The following is a 17,212-nucleotide window of genomic DNA, read 5'->3' on the forward strand; positions in this document are numbered from 1 at the left end:
CAGCCACATTGTGAATCATTTGCAAGAAAACAGGGATGACTTGCTCAGGCAAGTGAATAACAAATCGCAATAATCAAGGTGTGACAAAATGAAAGCATGTGTAATCATTTGCATTTCACAATGAAATGCAATATATTTGTGGGAAATGCTCTTTAGATGACAAAAACAAGTTTGTACAAGACGCCCAACATGCTTATCAAAACTGTACGCCCGATCAAAAGTTACATCCAGAGAAGAAATGAAGATGAATTGGATCCAAGATTTCCAATTACCGTGGGAACAAAGTTGCCAAGGGCACACAAGACACCGCAAGAGAGTGACACATAACAGAAGAGCGCACAAAATTATCAGAAGCAACTGAAACGCTCCTGTGAGAGAAAGGGGAAAAGAACCGATTAAGAGCTGACCCGGAGATGCCCACCCAAGTTTTAGGATTCTCAGTCAGGATACTGTGATCGACAGTCAGCAGAAAGATCCAAGAGTATAAGAACCAAACATCCACCTGCATCTTTATGATCTGAGATATCATTTCAAAATCTAAGATGAGCTGTTTCAGTAGATTGTGTCTAACAGAAACTAGACGGAAACATATCTAAAATGAGATGTGTAGTTAGAACCTCCGTGCACTGGTTGGCAGAGGTGGGACCAAGTCATTGTTTTGCAAGTCTCAAGTCTCAAGTCTTTATCCTCAAGTCTCAAGTCAAGTCTCAAGTAATGTCAGGCAAGTCAGAGTCGAGTCTCAAGTCACTGGTGTAAAAGTCCGAGTCAAGTCACAAGTCTGAAACTTTGAATTTCAAGTCCTTTCGAGTCTTTAAAAAAAAAAAAAAACGAAAAAATAATGTTGCAGTTATGCTAAATGTAAATATTAGACCATGTAATTTTAAAATCTGTGTTTTTCTCAACACATGACAAAATAGTGAACTTAGAAAATATACACAAATTGTGAAATTGCACCTCTTTAAAATGCAGCTCAATTAAACCTAGCTCCAAGAATAATTTTCACCGACAGTTCTGAGATAAGCTGCATGTTATTCTTGGATGCGGTTGTAGGACCAGCTTTAAAATCGCATGACAAAAATATCATACACATTAAAAAAAAACTGTATCACCAACGTAGCCTGGACAACATTTGCTAGTTAGATGAAGTCAGCTATCTCATCTTAGCATATTTATATGCATATTTATAATTATACGGTTCTTGGAGTGAGTGCATACACTCATGAAGTTTAGTAACTTCAGGTCACTGCAACAAGCCCAGGTACAGTTTACCGACGGATGGGTGCAGGACCTTGAAATGCACCGTGTAGAACGAAAGACCATCGTACGTATCATAAGTTTACCAGTCTCACAAATTGTCGTCATAAATACACATTCCTTAACCGTTTATTAATAGGACCTTTGAGCTCAACGGTAATTAATTAGTAGTGGAAATAATTTCTGGTAGCGTTACAGAAATGTAGCAGTGACAATAATATTGTATGCTGTAATCACCGCGCGGATAGGAGGCGGCTGGCTTGACCGCGGCTCACAAATGACGGCTCACTTTACCGCAGTCTGTAATCGCACTGGGCAATTAGTGATACAAAAAAACAGTTTTATCCTGTGAATAAAAGTATATGTTTTTGTCAATGTACCATAATAACAGAAGCGAAACGCAATATTGTGTCAGGACAATTCACTATTTATGCACAATAAATAAAGGAGCATAGCGCGACAATTTCTGTTCAGCGCCAGACTTGCTTGTAACCTATATCACTAATTATGTTATGAAAATGACGTATTAACTACTAAAAAACACTGACCTTCGTGTAAATGCTTGGAGCAGACTAACCTTTGAGCTGGAGTGTTCTGGGACGTTATATTTGGTCTTTGAATGGCTGCGATCCAGGCCATCCGTCGCGTCTTTGTTACTTCGGAAACATGGCTGAACAATTTCTCTGCAACGACGTAATCCGATAACAACCGATCTCTTTACCCGTCGGCTTCCCGTGGCTGTCATGCGACCGGCTATTGCAGTTAATAATACAACGGCTTCTTGACATTTTTGTGTTTCTTTTTATCGCTGTTTAACTGATTTTAATTGAAAGCCTGCGTGCGCTAGTACCGCTTGCCACGAGTTCCCAGAATCCTTTGCGGTTCTACCCGTGAATGACGTCACATTTTCAATCTCTATATAATATGCATGTTAAATTTTATATTTGGGGTAAAATATCAAGTCTTTTCAAGTAAACCGGTTCAAGTCCAATTCAAGTCCCAAGTCATTGGTGTAAAAGTCCAAGTCAAGTCACAAGTCTTAGAACATTTTTTCAAGTCAAGTCTAAAGTCATAAAATTAATGACTCCAGTCTGACTCGAGTCCAAGTCATGTGACTCGAGTCCACACCTCTGCTGGTTGGCCACCGCTTTTTCTAAAAATTTGGAAATAAAAGGCAATTTTGTAATCAGCCTAAAATCCAGAGGGAGGGAAAGGTCAGTGTAAATGGCTTGTTTAAAATATGAAGCTTGTTTAACAATAACAGTAACAGCTTGTTTAAAATATGAATGGACACATCCAGATGCTAAAGAGTCGTTAATTATCCAGAGAAAACACAGCCCAGTGGTGCGAATGACCTTTTTGAACAGTGATGCTGGTAAAATTCAAGTTGGCAGGAGGACAGTTGAATTTTATTTAGCAAACAGATGAGAGTCTTCAAAGATACTAGTAGAAAGCACTCTAAGACTGGCGACCAGAAGGTGTGAGTTCAGAGAGAATAAAGGAGGGATAATATTTTCTCTGATACAATGGAGCCTCTTACTAATAAAGGAAAGAAAGCTTTTGCACTCTTGTTTTAGTGAATAGTTGGAGCAGGAGCAACACATGTAATAATGCACTCCTTGGGAAAAGCAAGGAGTTGGTGGTGGACTTCCAGAGACGCAGACACTGGTGAACATCCAGGGAGTGGACTCTGCTGAGGTCATTTGGAGTCCAGGGAGTGCTTTTAAAGACCTTTTATGACTCTGTGGTGGCATCTGCCATTTTTTTTAGCAGTGTTGTATGTTGGAGCAGCACTTTATTGACAGCTGAGAGAAGGAGGTTGAATAAACTCATCAGGAAGGCCAGCTCCCCACATCCACACCCTTTCCTCAAACTACGCGCTGTCGAACTACATTCATTCATACTTTTGACATGCAGACTGGAGGGGCCAGGGATCGAACCACTAACCTTCTGACCAGTAGGGGACGTGCTCTACCTCCTGAGCTACCGCCACCCAGTGGTAAACCCTCACCAGGTTTTGGATAAAGTGTACGCTCACAAACCTGTCAAACCTGCATTTGAAACGTTGGATACCATAGCAGTATAGTATTGCAACATGGAATTTGGGTCTTCTAACTAAAACAGGAAAATAGGAACATAAATAGTGCCATCACTGCCAGACCTGGCCCACATCTGGATGACATACCACTTACCATGCCAGAAGTCAGCCAGCAGTGCCGGCTTGACACCCGATCTGGGCCACACCTGTCTGCTATGTGAGTCTGTTCTGGGATGGACCCTGGATCCAGTGCAGGTGGTGGGAGACAGAAGACTCTGACCAAAATAACTTCTCTGATGGACAAAGTCTCCCACCCCATGCGTGTGAATGTTGCTGAACGGTAGGGCTCCTTCAGTGACAGACTGTTGCATCCTAGATGCATGAAGGAGCGTCTCCGGAAGTCCTTCCTCCCTGCAGCTGTCAGACTGTACAACCAAAACTGCTCCCAACAAACATAGATGTTTACATCAGTGCTGTAGTTTGCACTAATCAACAGAACAACTACTACTGTTATAACTTGCACATTACTTTTCTTAGTTTATATATACTAACTTATTGGAAGTTACATGTCTGCTTTTTAATGCACAGGTACGATACACAATCTGTACTTTTCGAATTATTCTAAATATTCTTAGCTATTTAAACATCTTTCAGTATCCTGCTCCGTTTGCACACTACAACCTGGGTTTGCCACTTACCTGTACTTTAATTTTAATAACTGTAAAGCACTGTTTCGGTAACTATTGTCCATGATGTAAATATGTAAACATTTTGTGTGTTTCTGTTCTATGTCCTGTGTCCTGTCCTGTTGTGTATGTGTTTTTTTTGCTGCTGTTACAACCAAATTTCCCCCTGTGGGACAATTAAGGATTATTCTATTCTATTCTATTCTATTCTATTCTAATGCTTGTGATATTGTCAAGTAAAACATTTGGATTCTTTCAGATGTCATGAATGAAGTTTAAAAAATACGAGGCTCTTGCTTTTTTCACAATATTAAGAATGTAAAGAGCTCTCTTGCATGATTACAATGAACCTCGAGGTTTGTGTATTTCCACAAATGCTTTTCCAACCACTGCACTTGAAACAGTGAATGCCGTCATTAATCCATGAAAGGCAAGAATGAAATTTACATCATTGTTCAGGGGAGAAAAAAAAGCATAATTGAGCATAATCAAGGTCAAACACAGCAGAAAATGTATCTGCAGAAAGATGATTAAAATGTCCAAAAAGCATGTGTGGTCCATTTTAGTCTAACAAGTTTGAGTCAGAAACAAGAAATCTGAGTCTTTGGACTGAATTAGATCAGTCAGAATAAAAGTCTTATTTGAGATGCAGCACACATTTTTCAGTGCTAAATTGACACTGCTTATATTTGTTGCATTTATATTTATTATCGTTAGGATAATCTGGATTCTGATTGGCTGGTTAGACCTCGGTTGAGTCAGAACAATGACTGCCTAAGAAGGTAAATGGGATTAATCAGGACCTACTTAAAACCTTCAGAGTTCACCTGTGGAAATAATGCACCGCTAAAGTTCATGAAGAAGTCGTTGGAAGCTGTCTCACCATGGCTTATTCAACAGCCTGTCTGTTGTGGATATGAATGTGCACTTCCTACTAAATATGGACAAATAAGGATTCTCCACTTCAAGAATCACTCAAAACACTCCGTGAGCAAATCAGCACTGAGGGTTTGTATTTGATTTTGTTATAAGTGGCAAATAGAAAGTGGAAAGCTGTCTAACTTCTTTTTTTACAGTATTTCTGATCTCCTTCAAAACAACATAAAATAAAACATAAAATAAGCTCAGTAATGATAAAACATCTGTGAAAGACCACAAAAGACTGACAGTGATTGTGGATCTTGACAGACAGCAGGTCACCATCTCGGCCACTCGTGATGTTGTTCTTCTCTCTGGACAGCGTGTTGTCTATAAAGACATAATGAAAGAAACAGTTGTCTTCATGGTCCTCACTTCATCTTTTAATGGTTTTACTTAAATAAGCTGCTGACACATAAAACGATTTACTGCTGGTTCATAAAATGTAGGCGCTTATGGAAATGCAGGGCTGTTTCCAAAACAGAAAGAAACAGCTCCGAGGCTTTACAGCCAATCTGCCACACCCTCCTTCAGATGAAATGAACACAGCTGAGCAACAAAAACCTTAATGCAAGTTCACAGTGCCATGTTGCTGGGAATTAAACTACTAGAAACCAAAGAGCTTTTTAATGTCTACTGACATTTGAATCATCATTCCATCTGATCATTTTTAGAAGTGCTTAATCTCCTCTGAATTACAGCACTTTCAGTGTGCTTTTAATCATTTCCTTTCACATACTGATTAAAATCCAGAAAATGAAGACTCTCAACACAGGTAAGAAAAGAGTGGAGTATTTTTCATGAATCATCTCAACTTCAGTTTTTGATGATATGGTCACTCAAATCCTTATAGGCATTCATCAGCCCTTTTCTTGGGCTTGAACAATCACTCAAAAATAAATAAAAAATAAAAAATAAAATAAAATAAAAATTATCATATAATTTATAGAAAATCTGGAAAGTAAAGGAAATTGTAGCAATAATAATAGATCAGTCAAATTCATACATATCTTTCTGTAAAGCACTTTCCAGCCTGTCCAGCACTGACAACCAAACCATGTTTCCTTCAACACTTTGTATCTTAACTGGAACTTCAGCAGATCCTCCTGTTTGCATCTAAATGTGACAGGTTTCTGACATGTGATTGACTTGTTAGATATAAACTTTAAAGAGCAGCTGAACAGAAGTTAAACACATTAAACATACTAAGGTTATGTCAATATTGAGGCAATAATCCGTGATGATGCTGCGCCCTACTGCAGAAGTGCAAGTGAACAGAAAGTAAGAAATAATCAGTTGCACTGTATCATACTCTAAGCTGAACCACTTTCTTTGTCAGTTTTTCTAAATGCTTAAAAAGTTAGTAATGGGTGCTTCTTGTGGGTGTTTCCACTGTGCTGCATCTCTTATCTTATCTCTTAAATCTTTAATTTTTTTTTAATGTTTTGGTTTCTAAGCTGGAAAAATAAGGGTCAGTTTCTCTTTGTTGTTCCTACACTCACATCAGTGAAGTGAGTACACTTCATTCCCAAGCAAGGCTGCATTAGGTGACTTTCCCAAAAGCTCAGTAACATTATAAACCCTTAGTCCTCCATCCACTGAACAATAGACTGAAGGAGATCAAGGCACTAAATCTGTTTGGGAAAATCACCCCTGCTCTCTCTCACTCTACCAGACTCCCTCCAAACGGTGTCGGTCTAACCTGGTTATCTAATAACAGAGCTAAGTCTTTAAAAGAAAAAGAAAAAGAAGGGAACAAGGCAAGTGTAATAACTACTAGGATATAGCTCATATTCTGTAAACCACTCTGACTATAGTTAGCAGTTTTAAAGTTGTTTAAAGTGGTGAGGGACACAGTGATTCTCTAAATATCATGCAGTGTTTTTTTTCATCATGTAGTCAGTCAGAAATGCTTTTTGTTGAAAGTATGTGGGGAATTACACAAAGGGAATTATCCCTTTTCACAAAGTTTGTTTCAAGATTGCCATCATTCTTTCTTTCTGTCTTTCTTTCTTTGTACACATGCTGCTGGCATTTTTTTTTAATTGCACAAATTCTCAGCGTAGCTGCCCAGGGGCAAAGTGGGCCTTTGAGACTGACACACTTAAGCTGTAGGGCTGCTGGCCGGCTTTGGTGTTATGCTAGACTAAACACTCGGTAAACCACAACAGATATAAACATATTCTCAGCCGGCACAGCAGTGAGGGTCTAAAAGAGACGGACAAAATGACAGGGAAGGAAACAGAGGAGGTTTGTATGCCTTGGCCTCAGTGGATAGCTGAAAGTCTAGTGGCTAATCGTTTTGGGTTTTTGTTTTTTTGTTTGTTTGTTTTTGTCCTCTTGTTGTGAGAAAAGATTTTTCCAGATAAAAGAATAAATTTTTATTGACAAGTGATTTTCAAGTAATTTCTCTATTGGCAAATTGGTGAGCATCTATGTGGCTGAATGAAAGTAATTAAGTAAATCAGTTTTCACTAATTAATCAGACTTCATTGCCATGTTATCACAAACAGATTGCATGTAACTGACAACTTGGTCCCCGAACATTTTAATATTCCTGTTGCAGCTGAACTCCCACTGGAGCCTATCCAGTCTTGTGGAGAGTGGCTGGGTACATCCGGGACAGGTCGCCAGTCTGTCGCAGGGCTAACACATAGACACAGAGAACTCACATTCACAGCTATGGACAACTTAGAGTTTCAAATTATTTAATCCAATTAACCTATCCCCCCCTAACTGAATGTCTATGGACTGCAGGAGGAAGCCTGAGTACCTGGAGAGAACCCATGTAAACACAGGGAGAACATGCAAACTCCACACAGAAAAATCCTGGCTTGATGATGAAATTGAACTCAGGACCTTCTTGCTGTGAGACAGCAGTGCTAACCACTTTTCCAAACATCAGCTGTTGAGGGTCTGCAACAGTTCAGGAACACTAAACAGGCTCAGGCACTCTGAAGGCCCATTTAGTGGGACTCACATGTGTGCAACTGTTTGTTAACATACTTTAAAAGTGTGAGTGCCCTTGTCTGTGCGTTTAAGTGAGGAAGGCAAACGAGTGTGTGTACGTTTGAGGGGAAAGACGGTAACTAACTAGTTTCTCAGGTTCAGCCACAACACCAGCAGACAACATGATGGCATAATTAACCTCACACACAAAGGGTGTACACAAAGCCCTCAGCACTATGATACTGATTTGCAAAAGAAAATCAAAACATTTAAAGTTTTTGAAAAGCAATCTATAACCCATAGTATCTTTTAAATTTTTTATATATGGTACGAATAAATGTTCATAAAGCTCTGTGGTGTCCGTACCAATTAATATTCCGAGAAGACGTGTTTTTTACATGACATTTCCTTTCACCTCTCTAATAAGAGAAAAAAAACAAGTGATTTTCATACTTGGTAATCTAAAAGTGCTTGTTAACTTGTTTCACAGCAGTGAAGGCAGAGCTGGTGGATCTTGTCTTGCATACTGGACTTCCATCAATCTCACATCAAACACCACTGTTTTATCCGTAATGCACATGTGCACACAACCAGAAGAAGCAGCTATGCTCTCAGCTTAACAACCTCAAGCCACTGTTTATGCATGCAGACATGCACAGAAGAACCACAGTGCTATACGACTCCAGTGACTCAGGGTCAAGCAAAGTCACGACTGCTTCCAGAGACAATAGCCAACTGTGTCACAAGATGGCAGTGATTTAAAGATGAATGGAAACGGGCAAGAAGCTTTTCGAGATCCAAGGAGAAAAATTGCTTTCACTTGTTGTAATTGATGACTCTTTTTCAATTTCACTGCTTGCCTTGCTTGCCCTGACAGAACACTGCTGCTTCAGATTCATAGACATCATGTAATGCTTTGCTGTTTAAGATCTAAATCCAGTTATTGTTTAACATAGTTCCTAGAGTGAGCTAGACTTTGTCATGTTAAGACCTAAGACAGGTAACCACTCTGAGCTAATATAATATATACAGACAGCCATTCACACGCATATTTATACCTAAGGGTAATAAAGTGTCACGTCTTAACCAACCTGGTTTGAACTGTAATCCAGAGCAGTTTTACTGTGATTATGTTGACTCATGTTAAAAAAAATTATGTAGTATTTTGAGATATTATGCAAGAAACAGGTTTATATGGGCCCTGCAGATGAAAGGGGTCTCTCAGACAGTAGATATTTGGGTTACAAAGCAGAACGAGAGATCAGACAATAGTGAAGATAGGACAGAAAGAGACTGATAAATATATAGTGAGATCAAGAGAAAAACCACTCTTGGTCTGATTTCTCTCTTCTCTCTGGGTGGGCTGGGGAAACACTGAAATTTAAATCATGGCTGTTTGACTGCTGTTATACACAGTCACTCACAAAAGCATTGGCCATGAGGATGTTTAGATGACCAGCAGCAGTCATAACGTGTTGAGTTATGCTCTCTGTATTTCATGGCTTTGTGAACAGCAACCTCTCCTGTAGGAGCAATTAACTCCTCTTTCCTTATGTCCTTCATTTAGATCTGCATTAACCCAAATCACAATATTTAAGTGGAAACACCCTTCGTCTTTCCAGATGTAACATGGCATTCATTTTCTGTGCAATATTTAGCCTGTTTCGCCATATCATGAAAAGGTGGGGCTGAAATGAAACACCTCTTGGTTTGCAGTTCATTGCAAGTGCTGATGGAGAAACATCTTGTGCTGAGTGCAGTTTGAGCGCAGTGATGGAGTGAGCATGCATTTATTGTCAGCTGCATGATGATAGGAACCTGGATGGTTTTATTGTGGGTGTTTATGATAAAAATCTTGAGTGGCAGAGGTTTTGATATCACAAAGGGGGCAAAGGTTACAGAAAATTTTTTATTTTTTTGGGGGGGCGGGGGGGGGGGGGGGGGGCGCAGTAAGTAGCTGGAGAACCAAATTTCCAAGAAAAGCGAGAAAGGAGGATTAAGTCTGCTGCACTCCACCCAGTGTTGTAAAATGGCACTTTTAAACAGACACGTTTTAGGAGCAGCTGCTTTTTTTGGTTAAAAAAAAAAAAGAAAACTTTCCCCACACTCAAACATGCAGTACATACACTAACACATAGATACAGAGCTCAAGTAAGCACAGAAATGTACTCCCCAGGTGATACCTCAAGCTCTAATGTGGTGTGAGGTAATGTTTCTAGGAAAGTATGGAGACGTTGGAAAGTAGGGAAGGGTGGGGGTAGGGGGTGTCTGAGGGTTGAGAGACCCTTAGTTTTCTGCAGCTGTGCTGTCTGCATATGTTGTTGTATTTGCAGCCAAAAAACTAAGGAGCTCCCCCCATGAATTCATCACCGCGCTGTTTTAACTCACATGCTCAAACTGTTTATCGAAAACTTAAGGCCTTCATATTAGGTCACCCTGCTAATGTCTCAATATGTCTTCTTAGCTTTCATTATGATTATGATGCCCTGACAGGTTCCATACCAAGCCAAGCTACTGTAGGTAGTAGTCGCGCTGTAATGACACATCTCTCTTTCCCGCTATTCAGTTTTACTCTAATCCCTTACACTTATTTAGCCTTGGATTCTAAGAAAGAAAGGCAGCTTTATTTAGATCCATCTGAAACTCGATCAGCCCCATTTTGGCCCAGATCTCCTGAAGGAAATGTCAGAACTGGAGTGACAAGGATTAAGAGCCTAGTCTGAAGGAATGCTGCTGCACATGCCATCCATTTGCAAGCTGTGACTTTATTTACTATGGATGGGACTAAGTGTAAAGGCAAGCCATAGCTGAGTTTAAAGTATAATAAAGAAACATGATTCAAATGAGTCCAGTTTTCCAGTTTTAGCACGAGTCAACATGGAGAGGGAAACCACTGAATAAAGTAGTTGCTGTGTGTCCTAAAAACCTTCAGACACATATAGCCTGGAGGTTTTCCCACAACCCCAAAATTCATAAAGAGGTTGTGGGTTTCTGATATCCTGTACATTTTTGAAAATGTTATCTTTTAAACTAAATCAAGGTGTGTGTATTCTCGGAGGCCTCAGACATTACAGCACCCTGTTGACAGAGACTAACCTATAAAACAAAGATGTGTGTTTACGCAGTGAGGTGATGCATTTTGGGACTGCTGTGACCTCATGCTCTTTGACCAGTACTGGTATAATAAAGGAAAAACTAATGCAGGCACACATGTGCATTTTGGAGGGAGAAGTGGGGCACTGCAGAGACCCGAGTCATTCTAAAGAAAGCACTAAAAAAAACTGGACCAGATTGAATGACTGAGGCGTAGAAAGCAATAGTGTGTTGTACAATATTTAATGCGTGTAAGTGAACAGCTTGGTACAAGTATATGTATTATAGGTAAAGTAAAAACAAAAAGGTAAAGTGCAGTATACTCAGAGTAAAATAAGAAATGACAAAGTTCTCACCTTCTAACACCTTCACCACTTCTGTTTTCTTTAAAAACTTAGCTGTCTGCCTTTACTTTGAGTCATCACTTAGCATATGACTGTAAATGTAAAAATTTACAAGAGAAGAACTTTAATTTAGCTGTAAATTCAGAGTTTGTGGTATTTTCAGAATTTTAATGTTCTTTTAAAAAGAAAGGAATATGCTGTGTTGTCAGAAAAGCTCTCAGCTGTGTGCAGTGTAATGATTTGGTCTCTAAAAAACAAAAAAAATCCATGGATAAAGACTTGTTCATGTACAATATCAAAACGGCACCAATCCTGGTGCAAATCCACTGGTACTGTTACTCAGTGTGTAAAGAACTAACTAAACAAACAATCTGAGGCAAACAACGGGGATTCTGACATCATCATTATTATTATTATTATTACTATTATTACTATTATTATCATTATTGCTATCATTATTATGGAAACGGGTTTCCAGTGTTTGAAGAGGTTTTGTAACATCCTTCCTTAACACAACATTACAACATTTTTACTCTAACATAAAACTTTTCTTTCGCTCTTTTTGTGAGCTGTGTCTGTAGTGGTTGCCATAGCAGCGCATGCAGACGTGATGCAGCTGTGGTTGCAAAGTGTAACAAAACGTGCAGATTGCTCCATCTGGTGGGGTGAAGTAACCCGTTGAAACCTATGGAGCTAAACCCAATGCTACATAATATTCAATTATGTTTAACAGGTAGCATCACCAGTGCCCTTACAGCAGAGTAAACTGACTCATATAAAGGTCCTCGAGCAGCCAGGTAGAAAATAGTCAGTGTCAAAAGCACTGAAGAGGAATGAGAAAAGAAGGTATAGTAATTCTGTGGTGAGCTATGCAAGTCCACTCTTACACGTTCCTCCCGGATAGCTTAGACTGGATATCCATTTCTTGGAAATTGGAGGTCCATTTATAAGACTAGGATAACATTTCCCTGCATATGTTTTCCTGCTACATTTTTCCAATGTGTCCCACCAACATGTTAAACTCTAGCAATGCATATTGTACAAACAGCCTTCAAAGTCTGATTGAAAGTTGGAGTTTAGTGAACTGACAACTAGTGGAAGCACTGAGTACGAGCACATAATATTTCACATGAACTATTTTGCACTCTGTTATTTAAGCCCCCGAAGCCCTTGCATATGTTTTAAAGTTACCTGAGCTTTAATAAGAATAATTAAGGTGTGATCTTATTCAATCTCAAGGTCTATACTGGAATTAAAGCTAGAGAAAAGGTAATGGTCCTTTATCACAGAAGAAATTTTGTCATATGACAAAATGAGATTAAAAATGATGAATGAATTTCCAGGCTGCTTCTGTTTCCAGCTTCAGGGTCCTCACAATGTGTGTGCTGGCTCACTATCACACTGTCATTATTGCGTATTGGGATACTCAAATGGAATAGGTGCCATTGTTAATATTATAAGTAACACCTGTGTTTTTTCTGCTCAGCTAACTCAGACGTCTGCTGTGAAATTCTTCTATTAAACATGACATTCACAGAGATTTGTTGCTAAGAAGTATATATATATATATATATATATACACACACACACATGTATATATATATATATATATATATATATATATATATATATATATAATTAGTGGGGATGGGTTAATGGGTGATTTTTTACTTACATCTAGCATAATGTAATTCCCAAAGAGTAGGTATCTGAAAATCTGAAACTTGGTATCCACCTGGTGTGCAGTGAGTTCTTAGAAGGTCTGAGAACAGCACATAAACAGTATCAGAATGTCATGCCCTTAAGAAAACACACACAAATCTGGCAAAAACCTGACACCTTTCCCTATGCTATCCAGATACTGTTAACTGAAGTATTACTGTAGGGATTTACCTTACAATAAAAAGCACTTTGAGGTAACTGTATTTGTGATTTGGTGCTATATAAATAAAGCAGAAATGGTCTCAAACACACATTAATACAGTCTTTTTTTATTTATTAGTCACACATGATGATGCAGGTGTTTTGGTATGTTGTCTAAGGACAGGCAAGTAAACACCTGTGGTTTTCCGTTCAGTGACGGAGGCTGTGACGTAGACTGTGACCTTCTGACTCCCGAGTCACAGAAATTCAGACTAAGCACTGTGCAATCTGGCTTTATTGTAAAGAGACCTTTTACAATTAATGACTGACAATGAAAGTTCAATATGGGGTGTGATATGAATCAGTGTTGAATTATTATACACCCAGTTTTAATGGGAAAAAAAGTTTGATGAAGTGTGGAAGCATGGAATGAATAACACTAAATATGTTTAGGAATGAAGGATTCTTTTACTAGACAGCTGGAGAAAAATGAATGATTAATCCTTTTGAAAAATGAAGCCTGGGAAAGATGGCATTTGTGTCTTAAACCATCCATGTCATAGAATTTTGACTGTGATGAATTAAAGACATTTATTGGAAAAATAAACTGCATATTCATTCCTGGAGGTTTCATTTATCACCTTCTGACCTGTCAGACTACTTAATCAATTAATACTGGTGCATTAATCTATCTTTAGTCGTTATAATGCTAACACTGTGTGTTACATGGAAGTGGTGATTCATCATAGACCCAACCATTTTAGAAAATAAATAAATAATTCACTGTGACAACCCTTTCATAATCTGTGGTTTTAATTTTCTCTTTTCTTTCTTTCTTCTGTCTTTTTTCAAAAAAAATTACCAGCACACTAAGAGAAATAGTTTTACTGAATTACTTCAACACTGTATGCCATAATCTATTATTAATACAGCATGAAAAGAGTAGTCTACCAGAAAACTAGAGAATTTCTTCTCAAGTAAAAACAAACAAACAAACAAAACAAAACTTAATAAATACATACATAAAAAATAATTTTAGACATACGTGCATGATGTATTGAATTGCTGATTATATTGGTTTTCTGTAAATGGTGACTTTGAATGCATCACGTACTAACTTATGGCGTTCTACAGCATATTCAATAGTTTTACATTTTCGGTGTTAATTAGTAAGAACAATTAGTAACATATGTTTACCGACGGCTTTCCAACGACTAACTAAGCCTTCAAATGTCACGCATTTCAGTACTGTTACGCCGTTTTTCGCTTTCCCACAGAACCAGAATGCATCATGTGATGAAATCAGCTGATGTAGAAAAAAAAAACAAGAAGCCGCGGGCAGGAAGGCCGTCTTCTGTGACGCATGGCTCACGCTACGGTACGCCATTTGTGTCTAGCATCAAAAAGCGCGGACAGTGGAAATAAGCATATAACAAGAGGTAAGTTCAACTAGTATTTCACTGTACAGACATCTATATACTCGTATTGGCTTTTTTCAAACGATTGCGTAGTCTCTTGAGTGTTATAAAGTACTGTTCCTGCAGCATAGAAGACAGTTTCCGAGGTCGACGTTAGCCTCCTTTTTGGGCCTCTGTGCTGCCGTCGTTTTCCAAGCCTAGGACCTACATAGACCCGCCTTATCTCCGTTCCGATTGGATGTTTCTGCCGATGTTGAAGTTTAATTGGATGCGTTGTGCGTATATCAGAAGACCGTTGGAGAACATGTTGCTAGCAAGTTAGCAACTGTATTAAGAAGTGGGGCTGTAATGTTTCAGTCTTCTAGTGTTTAAGAGTATGAATCATTCAAGCGATGAAATGAGCGGCAAAGGAACATGTAGGACTGTGGCACTGGCTGTCTCTCTCTTCGTTGCAGTTTTTATCGTGTTGTATAAAACATTTGTGGCTAACTTTACCAGTACTTCCAAGCTAGCACTGACGCCTAGTCGTTAAACTGCTTATATATCGACACATATAAAATTGGCAGTTTTTTATTTTGTTGTTGTTGTTTTTTTAAGTGGGCATTCAAGCGGAGTTGTGCACTGAAAGTAGTAACGAACTCGTTCAGGACCGCTGTCCGCTTTCCTTAGCTACAGACACAACACCGATAGAATTCTGCTGTTATAGTGAACTCACTGTTTGCGAGCCTTTATTTATATATATATATATGGACAGTCTTTACATGGTGATACTTCAGTTAATCCTGTAATGGTATGCTACCAAAATAAACGGTAGTTGGTGGTAGTGAGCACACCCTAGGATATTCTCAAAGTTGGATACTTTAAAAGTCTGACTGGATGTCCTGCATATTTAAATATGATTGGGTCCAAACCCCCGAGGTCTGTGTTATGGCCCCTTAAAAACAACATGTAAGGGTATTAAACTGTATTATACACTCACAATTAGCGTTGTTACACATGAAGAAAGTGAGATTCACCAAATAAATCTCATCAGCTCACCCACAAATACATGGAATAATAATTTGTGTGCATTATAATTCTTTCCACAGAAGAATATTTGATTGAGTACTGTAAATATTTGATTACTGTGATTCTTAAAATTTTATTTTGCCTGTATATTTGATTATGTATTTATTTGATTATGTTTTTATATTTGCAGCACATTTCGGTACTTTCAAAATTTGCAGTGTCTGTGCTGTTAAGTTAGTAAAATTGTTTTCTAAATTTTCATGTAATTAAAGTTGTGACGTGTTGAGCTCTCAGGGCTGCTGTGTAGGGAATGTCCATCCATGGTGAATCCATGGATGGACATTCCCTTTTCAGGGAATCCAGGGTGAAGGTGAGCTATCAAAGAAAAGTAATGAGCACAAAAATGCTAAATTGAAACTTAAATATAACATAATTACAATGGAAATAATGAAAGTGGACTGCATTGTGAATATTTAAAACTAAGCGCACCCTTACTGCTTCCATAGGAATTAAGAAGGTGAGCAGCTGTTAGGTGCCACTAATTAAATGCACTTAATTAACTGATCATTAGCAAGTGTCGGCACCTTTGAAAAGCAGACGTTTTGTCAGTTTTTTGGTCTGGAGCCTTTAGCTGTGTGGTAAAGCAATGCCAAGGAGTGGATGTCCTAGAAAATTCACCCCATGGTCAGACTAGATCAAGCTAAAGCTGGGCTCAAACTGTGTCATGCAACAGGACCATGATCCCAAGCACAGCAGGAAATCTACGAGAGAATGGCTGAATAAGAAAAGAATAAGTGTTGCAATGAGCCAAAGTCAACACCTCAGCCTTATGGAAATGCTGTGGTGGGACGTTAATAAAGCAGTGCATTAAATAAGCCCTGCAAAAACCTCAGTGAATTGAAATTTCTCTACAGTGATGTGAGAGCCTGATAAAATCTTTACTTTAAGTTATTGCTGCTAAAAGGGGGATCATAGGGGGTACTTAGTTTTTCCACAGGACCGGATAGTGACTACTTTATTTTTATATAGTTCCTGTGAATATGATATGTCCTCAATTTGTTTGTGGATCTAATGAAAAAGCTGCACATTTTAATTCATTGGCTATATGAGTGAGAAAGTAGACTGTGGAAAAACACAAAGATAGGAAAGGATTTGAGAGTGTCGGTTAGCCACTGAACCTGAGATACATTATTTACAAACAAAATTACACAAAAAAGGGGAGATTGAAATGTTTAATGATTAGTATTGACAGAAACCTTTTTGGTCAGATGAAGTCCAACTTGTTTGCCAAAGAACTGACGGGGACAGGTTTATTATAGTTAACTAACTAAACTAAAAGTACACATGAAAAATGTTTTAGTTAAAAAAATAAATAAAGATAAAAACTAGATTTTGAAAAAATAACTGAAATGATTTTGTGAACTTTGAACACTAAAATGAAAGAAAATGAAATATCCTTAGTCTTGGTAATTGTTAGTTTGGTGAAATATTTTTATTACTACTTGCCTGATGAGTTGTTAAAGATGTTAAATCATTCTGTGTTTTTATTACAATACCTGTACTAATTTTCCTAAATATTGCCTCAGACACATGCCCTCCAAACTAAACTGAAAAAATAAAATCCACCGTGGAAACTAACTG

At 38.3% G+C, this 17,212-nt stretch overlaps 1 protein-coding gene across 1 annotated transcript in view; it reads left to right on the forward strand.

Annotated features, from left to right (window-relative positions):
- Positions 1 to 14,367: 14,367 nt before the first annotated feature.
- The window catches only part of znf407 (zinc finger protein 407), a 152,314-nt gene continuing 149,469 nt past the window's right edge, over positions 14,368 to 17,212 (forward strand). The window contains exon 1 of the mRNA XM_082552495.1: positions 14,368 to 14,584. The gene's annotated coding sequence lies outside the window, so the exon portion shown is untranslated. The remainder of the gene's footprint in view (positions 14,585 to 17,212) is intronic.

This window comes from Aulonocara stuartgranti (genome assembly GCF_965226115.1).
Source record: "Aulonocara stuartgranti genome assembly, chromosome: 11".
NCBI classification, from domain to species: domain Eukaryota; kingdom Metazoa; phylum Chordata; class Actinopteri; order Cichliformes; family Cichlidae; genus Aulonocara; species Aulonocara stuartgranti.